The 12,062-nt window shown below is 40.5% G+C and overlaps 1 protein-coding gene across 4 annotated transcripts in view; it reads right to left on the reverse strand.

Moving 5' to 3' along the window:
* IPPK (inositol-pentakisphosphate 2-kinase) overlaps positions 1 to 12,062 on the reverse strand; it is a 189,672-nt gene that overhangs the window by 21,191 nt on the left and 156,419 nt on the right. The window lies entirely within an intron of this gene.

The following is a 12,062-nucleotide window of genomic DNA, read 5'->3' on the forward strand; positions in this document are numbered from 1 at the left end:
AAAAAAAAGGAACAAACCTTTTTTTCTGGAGTACATTTGCTTTTATATTATAAGATCTAGTGGCCCGTAAATGTGCATTTGCATTCATGCATATGACACAAAGATGAAAGGAAGTGCGTTATCTAATCTTTACAAGATAAGTACACAGCAAGAAACAAGGCTTTGGATTCAAGTACCTAAAATCATATAACGGCAACATAAAATTACCTCACTTGTCTTCAAACTATTACAGGGTTCATCTTCCAAATTTTCTTAGTCTCTGATACTACATCACTGTTTTATCCTGGTTGTTTCAGTTAGGGGTTTTTCACTGTTTCATATAGCTACCATAGCTTCATCAGCCAGTAATGCTGCAACTTCCATTGCTCAGCCTTCAAGGCATTATTACACTATCACATAATAGGAATTACTTGGACATTCGATACTTCACACCACCATTGAATATAAGTCACAGTTTTCTTATGGAACAATTTTCCTTTAATAGTAGGTCAGAAATTCTCAGCTGCTGGTAAATTAGAGCTAATATTTTCTTGGTCCCAGGAGAGACATTGCCAATGCATCCAATATATTCTGTGTTTTTTCAGCATCTATATAATGCTCTTAACCTGGGGCTTTTGCAACAAATTATATATAGATCTCCTATTAATCCTGTCCCCAAAAAAGCTTACAATGAAAAATTCTGATTCACAATTAATTACTGCCTCCATGAACACTTCCTAATCACCTGATACAGGAGTTATGTCTTGGGATCTGATCAGGATTATTCATCTATTTTCTCTTCAATTTTTATTTTCTGTCTATATTTTGGTCATGATGTTCCAAAAACCTTGCACAAAATGGTTAATGCTCAGTAGTTCTCTATGATATTGGAATTCAGCAATTATAGAAAGTTATAAAAAACAAACCAGAAAAAGCATCAGTTCCAAAGTAAATCAAAATTCTGAAAAGAAAAAACACTGGAAGCAGATTCAAATGTGTAATGAAGACTGAAGCACTTCTGTTTCAGAAGCCCAAAATACCAACAGGAACTTGCTGCTGTGGATTACTTGGTCCTGGTACTGTGGAATACACACACAGTACCAGGTGCAGTGCTTGCAGGAGACATCGCCATATGAAAAAAAGGGGGAAAAAAGATATGGAACTAACAGCAGGTGGTGAGGGAAATGAATGACTGTGATGCCATGTGTGACCACGCCCCCCCCTGACGTCACTGGGAGCTCCGGCGACAGTTGAAGAGCGCCTCACCATCAGGCGCCGGCGAGCAGAGAGGCCACCCTCCATCCTGGGCCCCCGCGAGAACTGAACACCAAACTGAATGGCAGGGGGAAAAAAGATATGGAACTAACAGCAGGAGGTGAGGGAAATGAATGACTGTGATGCGAAGTGTGACCACGCCCCCCCCTGACGTCACTGGGAGCTCCGGCGACGGTTGAAAAGCGCCTCACCATCAGGCGCCGTGCGTCACGCGACAAAGGGGCTCTCCCCTTTGTGCACCTCTTCGTGCAACCCTTGTGCTTCTAAAAAAAAAAAATCTTTTATATTTTTCTGTTATTTAACCTTTATTCCAATTCTTTACCTTTTCTTTTCGCTTGTTAACAATTTTAATTAGAAATGTTCATTGTATTAGACTATTGAAATTTATTTCCTGCTATTCTGTTTAATGCAAACCGGTATGATTTACATCGGATGTAAGAATGTCGGTATATAAAAATTAAAAATAAATAAAAAAAATAAAAATGAAGGCAGTTTAACTTCATTTCTGTTTTACAGTTCTATAAATTATAGGCATCAGAATAACTGGAATACGTACATCACACCATTACACTGTACATTCAACACAGGGCAATTCAGATGTATGTTTCAGTTCTCTTGCACCGTTTTAACACCTCAAAACTGGGGATGGAAGGCAAGCATAAGTCTCAATATTGGAATAAGAATAGAAGTTTTAGAGTGATCTCTGTTTTGCGAGGGTATTATCACTGTGTGGCTATCATGCAACTTAGAATAACGATGACCAACTGTGGGCACAGACTCCAGCATGGTCAGCAGCAGTGTTTAAGTGAAGTTGCTTACCTGTAATAGGTATTCTCTGTGGACAGCAGATCAACCAACTACACGAGTGAGTGACATCATCTAATGGTGCCATTGCAGAAACATGCTCTCTCTAGCAGACTAAAGTCTGAGCATGCATGGAAGTTCCCATGCTACCATCACTGCACAAAACCCTTCAGTTATTTCCAAACTGAGCTTCAAATTCAGGGATGGATTGTGTGGCTGATTTGTTCTGCTGTCCACGGTTAAACAAGTTAAAGGTAAGCAACTTTGCTTTCTCCAAGGACAAGCAGGAGCAAACAGCTACACAAGTGGGAATTCTTGAGCTAAGGGTTGCTTAAAGTTTACCTGGTTTCTTTTTTTTTTATAAATGTCCAAAGGAGCGAGTACTGCTCTCCACAATCAATATTTAATCACCACGGAGATGCAGGAAAATTAAGTCAGTCCCAGAGCTTCCAAATTTTTAGCCATAAAAAAGTAGATAGTGGGAAGTTGAAGCTATTAACTAAATAAATGTTGACACACTGGCAAAAAACCTTTATCCTTGCACAAATCTTGGTCTAAACAGAGGTGCTTCATAAAAGAGTGAATTGAAGATCAAGTAGTGATCCTACAAATATCCTGAATGGAAGCTTGATCTGTATACTTTACAGGAATGTCGGTATATAAGAATTTTAAATAAATAGTGATCCTACAAATATCTTGAATGGAAGCTTGACCTAAATGAGCTACAGAAGCAGCATGGCTCTGTCATGATACACCTTTATTTTCTGTAGAATAGGGAATCCTGCTTTTCTTAGGAAGAACAAAACACTGAGATAAAAAGCAAATGCTTTCGGGTTGCTTAACCAGCTTTCCTTTTGTGTTACCACTGAAAAAAAAGGAATAATTGCAAAAATTTTCTAAAAGGTTTTGTCCTGTAAAAACAGCAGCAAGCCCTTCAGGTTTTGGAAAATAAATGTTGGAGATTAACTGGTTCAAGTGAAACCTCCTTAGATAAGAGTACTGGGCGAGTTCTCAGTCACCTTGTTTAGACTAGCCTCCCTATACTCAAACTTTTCTAATGTTTGAAGTTTGCTAATCCCATGCACTGATGTTATTGCTAGAAGGAATAAAAGCTTCTAAGTTAGTCATTCGATCTCAATGGTCGCCAAGGGCTCAAATAGAGACTTCAATAGTTTAAAAAAACAAAACAAAACTATATTAAATGTTCCACTGAGGTGATGGAATTCTAATTCGAATCTTTAAGTGGAACAAGCCTTTAAAAAAATTTTGATTGATTACTAGGTAGATGAGATACTGGTAAATTTGCCAGTGGTATGCAGCGAATGCACTTAAATTCTTAGAGTTCGGGGGGGGGGGGGGGGGGTGTCCAAGATGGCCACCTGGTGAGGCGCGCCGTCCGAAAGCTCCAACCCGGCTTACCTTATTTTTCTCATTACCTGTTTTAATGCCTCGCATGAAGAGGAAGGCCAAACTGAGGGGAGCCACATTAAGCTCTTCTCCCTTGGACACGACCCAGCCGAGGATCGGGAGATTCTTCGCGGCAACTCCAACAATTAATCCGGGATACCTGGTCGCTGTGTGGATGGTTGAGGAGCGTACACTGTCCCCTTTGACCCCGGAAATTTCTCTGAGTCCCGGAGTGCCAAACAGACCAACTCCTCCAGGCCATGAGATGCATGGGAATTTGGCAGACACAGCGGTCTCCCCAGGTTTTCAATGCAGAGTAACAGCTGGTGAGCTACCGAGTGAATTCCTCTATGAGAACCGAGGGACAGGAATAACTCAGACACCCCCCCTTTTGAGTACGAGGGAGTTGGAGGACTAGGCCTCCATGATCCGGTGGGATCATTGGTGGAACCATCATTATTTGCAGGTATGGGGAATGGAGCTGATACATCCATGGGACTAGGGGAAGTAAATCCAGAAACATCAGACTCTGTGATTAATCTTCAGCCTCCTCCTGATATGAATCTTGCTACAATATGGTCTGCATTGAAATCCTTGGAAGCTTCAATTTATCTAAAATTTTATCTAAAAACTATCTAAAATTATTTTTGAAACTAAAAATCAAGTTATAATGAATCCAAATACACTTTCCTCTCAAACTAATAAAATAGAAGCTATGGAGCAGCGGTTGACCACATTTGAAAAGATTCAGCATAATTTGGTACAAACTGATTTAATAAGCAACAGGAAGCTGGAAAATATAGAGAATTCTTTAAGATCTCACAACTTGAGAATTCTGAATTTTCCTGTGATAAAGTTGATTTTCTCCTTTGGAACTTTTAAAAATATATATTTCTCAGGTGTTGAAGCTTCCGGACTGCTATGCCTGTGATCACTAAGGCGTATTATTTGCCACAAGCTATAGATGCTAGTGAGGAAGCTGAGGTGCAATCAACAACATTGGACATTTCTGGGATCTTAGAGGTTTCCCAGGAAACTGCAGTTAACAGGAGAAGACCCCTCTTGATATCTTTTGCATTTCTTATGGACTGGAATAATATCTTTAGATTGTTTTTTTGTAATAGACAAGCTTTATTTTATGGCCAAAAGGTTTGGATTTATCCAGACTTAACTAAAACCACTCAGTCTAGGAGAAAACAATTCTTAGGCATGCGTCCAGAAGTTTTACAAAAAGGGGCTCTCTTTGTCCTTAGATACCCATGTAAATGTTGTATAAAAGGTATAATAATGAGGATTATATTTTTTTCGATCCGTCACAACAGAGTATTTCTGGATACACACCCCTAAATAAGCCCCTGGTATGATTGGCATTAAGAAAAGTTGAAGTCTCGTCAGGCTGCCAGTATTTGATGTTTATCCTTTTCCCTAAATATAGCACTCAGGATTCCGAGCCCTCCCATTTTTCTTTTATTTTTTTCAGTGCTTTACTAATATGCTGAATATTTCTTTATTTTCCTTTTGCCATGTAGCACTATAATTTCTCAACAAGATTTACTTGTGTATATTAAAATGCAGATTAAAAAAAAAAAAAAAAAGATTCTGAGTTCGACTTCATGTCCGAATTCAATAAATTCAAAAGATATTTGAGTAATGATGATATTGAACTGAATGGATTTTCATTAACAGAGCACACCATGAAGAAAATCTTTTCCATTTAAATTTATGGGAATGTTTGGTAGCTGGTTTCCTAGCTACTAAAATAATCTGCTTCACTTCTGAAGAAAATGGCAAAGCCATAACTACCACCTCAATATGAATGCTATGAGAGCCAGAGACTGAAGACTTGGATGAAGGAGAGAACCTTGAAACATGTGAGAAGACTTAGAAAGATTGAAAGGCAAATTAGTGGAGCTATTGATACATTTTTTTTTAGCCATGGAATCCAAATTTGACATGACCAAAAAGGAGCTATGAATATCATTTGCCCTGAGTTCTTTCATATACAGTATTTTTTATTTTATTTTTATTTTTTTTGAGAGACTTTGAAATTTGTGGAATTGGTGGAAAAGCATCCTGGGCATAGGAGTTTATCATGGGACTCTGAGCAATAACTAGGTAGTGTTTGATTCTGTGATGATGCAAAAGTATGAGGGATATTTCTCAATTTTGAAAGAAATTTTAAATTGCAGTTTGATGAATAGACTACTCATGAGGTTGAAGATATTGCGTGAGTGAGTCTACTTGAATGTTGTCTTTGCCTGGCTGTTAGTGAGATTTTCCTCTGAACTGCCCAACTGAGTGTCGCTGAACCTATCCATCCTTGTTTATGCAAAACATGGTGACTTGATTGTCAGTCTGTATTAGGACAGAGTGTCTTATCCAGGATTCGAAAACCTGAAGAGCATTTTAGACTGCCTTGCGCTCCAATAACCTGATGTGGTAGTTGGCCTTCTGTGCCAACCAATTTCCCTGAGAACATATATTTAAAATGTACACTCCAACCATGAACTAATGTATCTCTAGTTATGCGTTTTATTTTTGGTGGGTGAAACGGAAGACCGCAGATGAGGTTTAATGGTTTTGTCTACCAAGTTAAGGGCTGAAACGTCTCACTATCTTTATTACTCTGGTTAATGGGTGCAGGTGTTTCCAACAAAATTTGAGATAGCAAAACTACATATGAGGAAAGCTCAATGGTAAGTGTCACATGCACTGTAGATGCCATGTGCCATAACATTCACACAAAGACTGGCTGTGACCAATGAACAGATTATGACCAAAAGAACTGACCTGTTTAAGTTAGACATCCTGTGCTTTGAAAGGAAAGCTCTTTCCTGACATGAATTCTAAGCAACGAGTTGGAGTCAGGCAAGATTTCTTTACATCAATTATGAAACCTAGTAACTAAGGTTTCTAGAGTGAAAAGCACATTGTTCTTGGGTTGAGAGTAGGATATGCTCAATATTAGTCAATCTCTAAATAAGGAAACACTAGAACATCATTTTTTTCCCCCGAGGTATGAGGCCACTACTTCTAAGCACTTTGGGGTCAATTTTAAGATCCACACGCCAATTTTATATCATGTGCGCACTGGCGCACGCAAGCTATAAAATCCGATGGCCGCACGTGCATGTGCAGGCAGCCCGCAACTCGCGCATATGGGGGAGGAAATTTTAGTAAAATTAGAATGCAGACTGGGAGGGAACTTTCCAATCCCTAAATCTACCCTACCTTCTTCCCCTCTCCTCTCCTAACTTTTTTATTTTAATACTTACTGCTCCCTGGGAGCAGAAGTAATCTCCGCGCACTGGACAGCTGCCTGCGCACGCTTCTCCAGGACAGTGGCTAATGCCACTGTCCCGGCCCACCCTCACCCTGTCTCTCCCTGCCCAGACCATGCCCCCAGCCCACCCCTTTTGCAGGGCCCAGCCCTTCAGCGAATAATGGGGGTTACGCGCATGGCCGGGCCCATTCTAAAATGGACACGCCACACGCAAGGCCCAGCCATGCACATAACCCCCGGTTTTTTACGCGCGTGGCCCTTTTAAAATCAGGCCTTTTGTAAATACTCTGGAAGCTGCTGCCAGACCAAAAGGCAGAACTCAATACTGATAATGTTGATCCCCTGAGAGTCTTTTGAATAGAAATATGAAGATAGGCATCCTTCAAATCTGTGGTAAGGCAACTGTACTTTTCTAGGTGAAGGAGAATGGTACCAATGACTTCATTTTGAACTTCTCTTTTTTTTTTAAATAACAGTTCAAATCTCTGAGATCCAGAATAGAAGGTAGTCCTACTGTCTTCTTGGAAATGAGGAAATACTCAAAGGAACGGGTTTTTATTCAAAGTAATTGGGGAGCATGCTCTATTGCCAGAAGTTGTAGCAGATATTCAATTTCTCTTTGAAGGACAGGTGAGGTAATTCTTTAGTTTGATGGTATAGCAGAGGTACTACTGGAGGTTGAGACTGGAAATTTAGTCAATAGCCTGTTTTTATAATACTTTGAATTCACTGATGTATTGTTATTTGAGTCCAGTGGGGGGGGGGGGGGAATTATAGCCTTCCCCCCACTGGAAGGCAACTGAATTTCTGGAAGTCAAAATACTTTGTGGCTTTTCACAACTGGTTAGGTTGTTTCTATTGAGCCCCTTTTCTGTTTCACAGCCAAGACTGTTGAAGCTGTTGCTGGTATTATTGCTGAGAGTATGGTCTTTGTTTATAATAGGAATATGAGAAATTTCTTCTTCTGCCATAACAAGTATAAAGGTCTTTCGTATGGTAGTGGTGGTATCGTCTTTGTGTTGATTGATCAGCAGATGCTGTTAAAGTTGCAAAGCAATGCAGTGCTCCTTGATGTTCACTGCTTCTTTCACCTTCTCACCAAACAAATTATCTCCAGAGCTTGAAGCATCCGTTATTATATCATAGAGGTCCTCCTAGAAGGTATATAAAAGAGAAAACTAGATAACTCTTTCAAATTATTAAAATACAAACCTAATGAGAGAGAATACTTAGCATGAACTATCACTGAAAAAAATCTTTACAAAAGATTTTATTACATCCACCAAATTTACAAAACAGACAGGTAATCTCACCGGACACTAATATTAAATCCCACATCATATATATAAATTTCTCTATACACAAGAATTCTTTATTCATATCATTTGTCACCCCATTACCCAATAAAACTTCCTTTAATACCACACTTCCTCTTGCATATCCGTACATATGCCAACACACTCATACAATCAGTAAAATTCAATATGCAATCTCATTTTTAATGTGTAGATCACATTACCAAATATTACCAAAAAATTAAAAATAAAACCTTCAAAGCATATTTTTCCAATATGTATAACACCACACTATCTTCTCTTCTTAAACCATTTTTAAAAAGCATATCTTGGATAAATTGTTCTTTTTTTTTCGTAAAAACCATTATAATCATCCAATCATATTCAAGTCGAATTTTCCAACCATTTTCAAGATAGGGTGTTCAAAGGAATACAGGCTGGATGAACCATCCCACAAAGGAACCCTTGTTTCACCTATAGCTCAGGAGACATTAACACATTCATCTATAGCTAGTGCCCATCAAAATACCATGACTATCATCCAAACGATATTTCATATACTTTCAAAAAATACACAAGTCATGCCACTTGACAAAGTATAAGGTTGGAGATTACCCAAACTTACACTTTGTCAAGCTGCAAATGAAAGACATTATCACATGATCCAACAGCAATGGTTCAACATATCCTATAAACCAGACGTCTTTAGCCATACTAATCTTCTGGTAGCTATTGCCATAGCAGAAGATCTTGATGAGGTATCATAAGCTCTGCACATTCATCAGCTTCATTTGGAAGTGAAAAAATTTATCATGTTCCTCTAAGCCTAAGGAATTAGTGGTATTTCAGTTTTTGTAGAGCGTTACATAGATAACCAGGTAGCGATGTGGTATCTCAACAAGCAGGGGGGACAGGCTCTTATCTGCTTTGCCAGGAGGCGGCGCAGATCTGTGCCTGGGCCCTCTCACATTCCATGCTACTGATAGTCACTTACCTGGTGGGCACAAATAATGTGATGGCAGACCATCTCAGCTGGACCTTTCATCCCCATGAATGGTCCCTGGACCCCTCTGTGGCAGACAGCATTTTCCACCAGTGGCGTTACCCATACCTCTTTGCGACTTTTCACAACCACAAAGTGGACCGATTCAACTCTTTGCTCCGCAGCCGAAAGATACCAACAATGGATGCCTTCGCCCACTCACGGAGCACAGGTCTGCTGTATGTGTACCCTCCTATTCCACTCATCAGCAAGACTCTCGTGAAGATACATCAGGACCGGGGCACAATGATCCTCATAGCCCCGTATTGGCCGAGACAAGTTTAGTTTTCCCATTCTTCACGACCTCTGTGTCCAGCAGCCTCTTCGCCTGGGCACGGCACCAACTCTGATAACGCAGAACTAGGGCGCATTACGTCATCCGAACCTCCAGTCTCTGTCTTTGACAGCCTGGATGTTGAAAGGTTGATATTATAATCCCTTGACCTTTCCACTGATGTCTCCCAGGTCCTCGCAGCTTCATGAAAACCTTCTACTCTGAAATCTTACCATTCAAAATGGAAGAGGTTCTCCTTGTGGTACACACCAAAAGGTCTAGATCCCTTCTCCTGCCCCACAAGGCGGCTCCTGGACTACTTCTGGCACCTCTCGGAATCTAGCCTACAGACTTCCTCCATCCGGGTACATGTAAGTGCCATAGCCGCTTACCATAAAGGTATAGGGGATCCCCCAATTTCAGCACAACCCCTTGTAGGGCGCTTTACGAGAGGCTTACTACAACTGAAGCCTCCACTGTGTCCCCCAGTTGCAGCCTGGGACCTCAATGTTGTGCTTCCCAGGCTCATGTGGCTTCCGTTCGAGCCTTTACATTCCTGCGAGCTATTACATCTCACTTGGAAAGTTATTTTTCTAGTGGCTACAACATCAGCTCGCAGAGTCATTGAGTTCCTGGCACTAGTAACATACCCACCTTATACAAGATTTCTCCATGACCGGGTAGTGCTATGCACTCACCCTAAATTCTTGCCAAAGGTAGTGTCTGATTTCCACTTGAATCAATCCATAATACTGCCCACCTTTTTCCCCCGAGGCCTCACTCACACCCAGATGAGCGAGCACTGCACTCCTTGGACTGTAAACGTACGCTCGCATTTTATTTAGACCGCACTGCAGCCCATAAGCAGTCCACCCAACTCTTTGTATCCTTTGATAAAAATAGACTCGGAGTTGCGGTGAGCAAGCAGACCCTGTCCACCTGGTTGGCGGACTGTATTTTCTTCTGCTTCCAGCAAGCAGGCCTTCCGCTAGAGGGACTCGTGAAAGCGCATTCGGTCAGAACCATGGCAACATCAGTAGCGCATTTCCGTTCGGTACTTATTGCCGACATCTGTAGAGCTGCAACTTGGAGTTCTCTTCATACCTTCACAGCTCATTACTGTCTGGACAAAACTGGCAGAAGGAACAGCATCTTTGGCCAGTCTATACTTCGTAATTTGTTTCCAGTTTAGTAACCCAACTCTTCCTACCTACAGCCCACTGTGAATTTCAGGCTGCCCTTCATAACCACAGCACCCCTGTTGTGCCTGTTGCACATTTTGGGTGCTGCTTGGTTGACTGTTTCGGGCATCATGTAGCTTGCTATTCACCCATATGTGAGGACTATCATCCTGCTTCTCCGTGTTCTCCCAGGACAACAGGATGTTAGTCTTCATGAAACCCACCCGCCACCCCGCAGAGTTGGGTTCACCTATGTTTTATTATGTTATTTTTTGCTCGTACTTTTTTCTACAAACGTGACTGAAGGGGGACCCCGTGTGGCCACAGGGTTAGTGGCATTCTGGGCATGCTCAGTGTGCCAGTCAAAGTCCTAGAAACTTTGACAAGTATTCTGTGACAGAGCTCCATCTGATGATGTCACCCATATATGAGGACTACCATCCTGCTTGTCCTGGGAGAAAACTTTTTGCTTCTCTTTCTTAACATTAGTAATACAACTTTTCCATGATTTGAGTCTGCTGATATAAGATATGTGCTGGTACAAAAGGTGCTCTGGCACAACCATTCTGCATGGCTGGTTACCTGATACCTAAAAGTGCAATAAGAACATAAGAAATTGCCATGCTGGGTCAGACCAAGGGTCCATCAAGCCCAGCATCCTGTTTCCAATATATATAAGATAACTTTAAATCCTTCAAAAAAAGACTTAAAACCCTGGCTTCTCAGCCAATCTTTTAAAGATAGCACTCAATGACTTTAAAATTCTTTTATATATTCTGCCATTTTTCAATCTCCCTGTTACAATGATACAGATGCCCTTCAATGCTTCATGAGATATATGTACATCTATTCAGGGTTCTATCCTGTGTTATCTTGTTATACATTCTCCTGTTGTATTTACTATCGTTAATTTTAAATTGTAATCTTCATACATCGTTCTATGTAACATGTTGTTTCTGTATGTAAACCGGAGTGAAGGCAACTCTGCTATACCTCGGTATATAAAAAATGCTAAATAAATAAATAAATATATTAGTTGGTTTAAGACTGCCAGTAATGCTGCTGCACCATTCCTTTAACAGTGAGTTGATCTTGTGTGCATCATGGATCTCTCCCATTTCAGACATACATTCTCTGCTATTGAATAACTCAGCTAATGCAACTAACATAAGCGTGAGAGTCAATTTCCAGATTTTACATTGTAAGCTTACCTTTGCCCTGGGTGCCAGAGTACTAGTGTGATAGCCCCACAAAGAATATTTAAAGTATCACGTAACAAAGTGCTTTTCAGTATCTTTCCAACATAGATTCTGGACTGATCACTGAATACAGAACAATAAGGTCAAAAGGCCTTCATTTTATCAGTATAATACAAGCCTTGAAATGGAACAGAGCAAGCTACGTTTCTTTTACAGGGAGGGCAACTTTCAAAGCCATATTAATAGGTATTTACCTAGGAAATTTGGCTTTGATAACTGCCCAACCTGTCTGCAAGTAAAATGACATACATTGTTGAATACAC

This window comes from Rhinatrema bivittatum, chromosome 4 (assembly GCF_901001135.1).
Source record: "Rhinatrema bivittatum chromosome 4, aRhiBiv1.1, whole genome shotgun sequence".
NCBI lineage: Eukaryota > Metazoa > Chordata > Amphibia > Gymnophiona > Rhinatrematidae > Rhinatrema > Rhinatrema bivittatum.